Source organism: Schistocerca gregaria, chromosome X (genome assembly GCF_023897955.1).
Source record: "Schistocerca gregaria isolate iqSchGreg1 chromosome X, iqSchGreg1.2, whole genome shotgun sequence".
Classification (NCBI taxonomy): Eukaryota; Metazoa; Arthropoda; class Insecta; order Orthoptera; family Acrididae; genus Schistocerca; species Schistocerca gregaria.
Window position 1 is genome coordinate 262,072,720 of NC_064931.1, and position 6,292 is coordinate 262,079,011.

The window sequence follows — 6,292 nt, forward strand, 5'->3', positions numbered from 1 at the left end:
GCGTATTAATGGTTAACCTTAACCAGACGTACGCAAACATCGCTGTACCCACTTCCTGTGACATCTCACTTTAGTGAAAAACTAACTCTCATGCAGAGATGGCAGTAGACCTTTTGAGTTGGCCATCATGCCGGTGTGGGCGTGGAGGGGCTCTACCTCTATTTTCTCGTCGAAAAGAGGGTATATGATTCTGAAAATGATTTTTTGAAACTATTACGTAATTCAGTTTTCGGGAAAACAAAAGGACATTCGAGAAAGCGTCTATTACGTCAGATTGAGCTATATGCACAATAATGATTCTACAAGTTCATAGGATGGTGGAAATATGTGCCGTACCGAGACTCGAACTCGCGACCTATGCCTCTCTCGGGCAAGTGCTCTACCAACATTTTTTAAAATCTCATTTTGTTCTGTAGTGTTCGTTGAATTTGTTCGTGGCGGACGTCCGATGACATCCGTTCAGGTTGTTCGTTGATATGTTCCCTCCGTTTTTTATTTTTTTTTATGACAGAAGGGAGCTAAACCCTTTGACCGAACACGCTGAGCTACCGTGCCGACAACTAAGCTACCCAAGCACGACTCAGACGACCAGTCCTCACACCTTTACTTCTGCCAGTACCTCGTCTCCTACCTTACAAACTTATAGAAGCTCTCCTGCGAACCTTGCATAACTAGCACTCCTCAAAGAAAGGATATTGCGGAGACATGGCTTAGCCACAGCCTGGGGGATGTTTCCAGAATGAGATTTTCACTCTGCAGCGGAGAGTGCGCTGATATGAAACTTCCTTTCAGATTTAAACTGTGTGCCGGACCAATACTCGAACTCGGGACCTCTACAAGTGCTCTACCAACTGAGATACCCAAGCACGACTCACGCCCCGTTCTCACACCTTTACTTTTGCCAGTACATCGTCTCCTTGCTTGCGAAAGGCATAGGTCCTGAGTTCGAGTCTCGGTCCGGCAAACAGTTTTAATCTGCCAGGAAGTTTCATATCAGCGCACACTCCGCTGCAGAGTGAAAATCTCATTCTGGATTCCTAATGTTCCTTATTGCATTTCAGTCCTGGTTAGTGGAGTTTCTTTGCACACTCCAGTTGAAAAAATTTTCCACGAATTTCTTTTTTGTGCTTGAAAATCTTATTGGCTGCTAATTGCACTTTATTAAAGACAAGGAAGTTTGTATCATTAGACACACTTTTGTATTTTGTAAATGCCTCCTTTCATTCACTGTGGTCTACGTCACATTCCGAATCTCCCCATCAGCGTGATGGCCGGTGATCAGTCCGCTTATGGCGTTTTCGAGATACTGAGGCTTCCGTTGCTTCATTGAGAAACGATAACATGACCTCATAGTCTCCTTCGGAATTTCCAGTTGCGATGATTGATTCCCGTTTGTGTTCAAGTAACGTGTCGTATAGGTTCCATTTTTTTCTTTTGTATTTGTGCCATTTCCAGCTGATTGTGTGTTTGAAACTCTCCCTATGTCGTTCGTTTATCATGATTTGAATTGAGAAGAGATCTAGACCTAAAGTACCAGGTATCACTTTCCACATTGTTCTGGTAGACAGTGTAGAGGATACTATGCACAAGTTCATTGTCGTCAGGGCTTCATTTGGTAGGACTGTTCGTGTTGGTGAGCAATCATTCAGTGCTATAACGTTTTCTGAATCTAGTACTTCCAGTAGCATTTCTCCCATTGCTTTGGCACTTCTGCAGTTCCACAGTGCATGGTGGCCGTTAACCCTTTCGTTGTTGATGGGATACATATGTCCCAGTAAAGTAATATGAAGTTTTGAGCATTGGGACAGCTACATCTCGTACAGTCATGTGTTAGCATGTAGCAAGATGTTTTAGGAACTTGGTAAAAAATGCCATGGACCATGCGGTGGATATATTCAAGGCTATGAACTATCAAATGAGGTGGCGTGTGTTTCTAGTATGTCTGTTTCATCAAAATCAAATTAAATCACCATCTTCTGCATTCCAGGAATGTCTGAAGTAACTAATTGTGTTTTCTCATTCATCACAGGCAATGTTTTGAAACATTACTACACACCTCAATAATTCTTGTGGTTTGTACATAATTTGTATGTAGTGCGACATATATGCCCTATGAAACTTCATAGAATGTAGAAAAGACTTGTGTGGTATATCAAAGCGATCTTCAAATGTTATATTGAAAACTTGTGTACGATGTTTCATGTTTTACAATATTAGGAGAATAAATATGTTTTTTTTACTAATTTGTTATTCTTTTTTCCATAACTGCCATGCTGACAAAAAATTATCTCTGAAAATCCTTTGTTCATATGAAAACATGTATTTAATTAGGTTCATGGGACAGATGTCTCCCACTTTACTTATTTTCAAAAACGGTCAGCTTAAAATCTTGTTGGTACTGAAAGTATAGTATTTATCACAAAGGTACACAGGTTTTGACAGCCACCTACGAAGAGAAAGGGTTTTCTGACGAAGGCAATGATTGCTTTATATGTTCTTTGGAAAGTCTGTCATTAGGTGAATCAAATTCAGATGGAGGTCCTTGATCTGCAGGCAGATACCCAGCATTTGTAGTGGGTAATGCTGAGTGCCAGTATTGACAGCAGTAAAGTGGCTATCTTGTTTTACCAATAACACTCACTGCCGTAGCCATCATCTCTAACTTCTCTAATGACCGAGATGCCCAGAAGTTTGAACGGTTCCTTCGGTTTTAACTAAGTTTCGGTGATGGCACAAATGTCTAGTGAAGTTTCGAGCAGAATATGTAGAATGCTATCTTTGTTTGCCTTGAGTGGTCTTGCGTTCCACTGGATTATTTTGTAAGCCATTTTGGGGATTAAGGAGAGTGGATAACATATTTTGGATTGAAATCCAGATAGAATCTGTATGTGCACTGGCGTAGGTTCATTAGTAGCCTGCTGGTACTATGTATCATTCACCACAGCCATAATTGTATTAAAATGTTGTTGACCATGTAGTTTCCAGCATCAGTCTGGTGGGTTATCCTGTGAAATTGTGGGGGATAGGGATTGGGCATAGTTGGAGCAGGAAGAAGGCAGAGTTATGGTTGGTATTACTGGTCTGTGGGACCACACTTTAGTGGGGTCCTTTACTTTATACAGAATTTACATGTTGCTGATGGAATACTATATTAGAGAAGGAGCAGGCAGTGGTATCAGTGCTGAATCCACTGGAGCCACCGCTCTTGATGGCTGTGGCATTGTCATTATGACATGAGTTGATTGCTGGGGATCATAGGTGACAGTGCTGATAGTTGCATAGAGCTGCTGTTGAGTCAGGAGTGGTGTGAATTCGATAATCTGTCTCATAATGGTAGGGGGAGTAGTAAGTACATTAGCATCACGCCTATTTTCAAACACAGCTGCTGCTTCTCAGAAGGTAACATAGTTGAGACATACAATTTTGTTAATTTCCTTGTGTTTGAGATACATTGGGCAGATTCGAGATAGGGCACTGTGAACACTGATCAATGAATACAGGTAGGTTGATTGGCCACCCCACAGGTATCACTTCTGGGTAGTATGCATAGTACGCACATCTTGTGTTACTTCTGCACTGTTTGCTGCCATGTCCATATCGCAAACAGATATAGTATTGTAAGACGGAGGGAGCCTACATGTCCACTGGACAGTGAACTCCATGAACATAAACACAATGTGTGAGCTGCTGTGATCTAAATGTGACAACACAAGCTGGAGATGGCTTTGTTACCTTTTGCACATTCAGAATTATAATTTTATTAAATCTCTTGACGGCAATAACTTGGCAGCAACACATCATTTCCGTTAGTAATTCGTGCTCTGTGAGAGATTTTCAGCATTACTGATGATGCTTGTTTAGCACAGAAGAACTTCGGAATGTAGGCCTCCAAATTTTCCCTATCTAAGGAAGAGTGTTGAACTAAGGCACTTGTAATTAATGCTGATGCAGTCTCAATCTTCCCAAGATTTTCCCTGACGCCAAAATATTGATTATGTTCCTGAAATATGACGCGCAGCCGCGCCTAACGAGTTTATGTAGTGCCAAAGGGTGGGGCCCGCCTATGTTTCTGCTTCTACTTTCGACAAATAAGATGAAAGGTCCTTTGTTGGTAGTTGCATATAAGTTATCAGTGCACTTATGTGTTGGTGGGGATGGTTTCTTCTTGGCTGGCGTCGACATGTACCACTTTCTGTCCTCTTTGCGGTTCCACTGACATTTCTGCGAAGGCTGCTCGTCTCTTGCTGTAGTTGCATCAGCGGGTGGAACATTAGGTGTGTGTCTGGTTAATGGGACGCAATGATCACGTCACTAATCACTTCATTGATGGGTGTCATTATCCACTGCGATAATGTGTAGCTGGTTGGCTTTGTGAAGTTCCGGGAGATCCCACCGCAGTAGAAGTCTTAACGATTCGGCAGAATCTAAGGAAGTAGAACAAATACCGGAAAGAACTATCACTGTATACGTTGTACCAGCTGTAGCTGGTTGGGGAAGTGTTTACACCATAGTGTGCTAATGTGCTAATTCCCTTAACAAGGGAATGAATGATACTGTACAAACACAGTGCATTGTAATGATTTCTCGGTGTATCATAATGGTCACACGGAGCAATCACGTTATTAAATTACTCTTCTGATTACAGTACTGTCACAGAAATGTGCATAGGAAGCATGAGCCCTCATTCTCAATGTGTGAGTTGGTCTCCGTATCATTAGCTATCGTAATGATGGTAATTTATTTCTAGTACTGACAGGTTATTAAATTACTCTTTGTGTTACAAGACCATTACACGTTGCTGATATCTATCTTAAGCACCTGCATCACAAATGTGGGATTGCCTCCATGAGCAGACCTTCTGACATCGCTGTTTTCATGTATGAGAAATTGAAATGAAGTCGATTATGTGCGGCTCGTCCCTACGGATGTTCGAGTCCTCCCTCGGGTATGAGTGTACGTGTTTGTCCTTGGGATAATTTTGGTTAAGTAGTGTGTAAGCTTATGGACTGATGAGCTTAGCAGTTAAATCCCGTAAGATTTCACACACATTTTTTGAAGTCGATTATTTCAGGATATAAACATGTTATTAAACACTCTTTGTGTTACAGGCCATGTTGGGTATTTATGCTTACCTCCTTTAGCAGTAGTGACGTGGTCTCAATCAACAGCCTAGCTGCCATAGATATTTTCAATTATTCAGGTGCTGTAGTCATACTTAACATATTGTGGCATCGTAATAAAATTACCTTTTCGATTTCGTAGTTATCTTGACACGTGATTGGCTACTGTAAATTGTACCCAAGTCGCAGGAAAGTTCTCATCACAGGTTCCGAGTATTCAAATAGATTAATGACACAGATTGCTTCCTGGTATTAACGTCGTAATAAATTACACTTTTCTCAACAGGACCATCACTCTAGCTCTGTAATTCCTTCAAAGGCTTTATTTTTGTAGCCAGTTAGGTTGCCTTCTCTGTTTCAAGCATTTACGTACTGGATTAATATTAATTACTTCATGCGGACTGTCACGGTATTGCATTACCTTTCGCTTTATTGGTTACCTTCACATATGATTCGCTGCTTTCAAGTACTGAGATCCTAGAATATATGCAACTAATTGGTGGTATAGACACGTGGAATAGACGTTGTTGAAGATATTTCCATTTCCTGGGAGATGATATAGTGTTGCCGTGTAAATGACGTACCGGATAATACTAATGTCAGTCCATGAATATTATTAAAAGACTGTTATTTTCAAATTTACAACTAATTTTGATTGAAATGTAGTACTTTAAAGGAGCATACTCACCTCAGGTACAAGATGATTACATCAACAGTTCAGTTGCCTTTGCTGCTTTCCAGTATACAGCTACCTTAATGATGACGAAATAAATCTCCGATGAACAGCTTGGTATGAGTGTGCGTAGGACACAATCTTTCGGCAATCGACCACGTTGCCATCATCAGCGCACGTGACGATGGCAACGTGGTCGTTTGCCGAAATTTTGTGTCCTATGCACACTCATACCAGGCTGTTCACCCGGGATTTATTTCGTCATAAAATAAGCCTTAACGATACTCACGACGTTGTGGTATACTCTATGCATTAGAGGGCTGTTTCTGGCTCGATATGGTCATCTTCAGTAGTTACTTCATGAGTGTGAAGCGATCGCCATCAAAAGCACAGCTCTCATTGCAGGTCCTATACTAACACGATTTTCATCACGGCATCGACGCGTTATTAACTGATTCTTCGGGCTGCAGAACCATATTTTGCAGCACATAGTAATTTG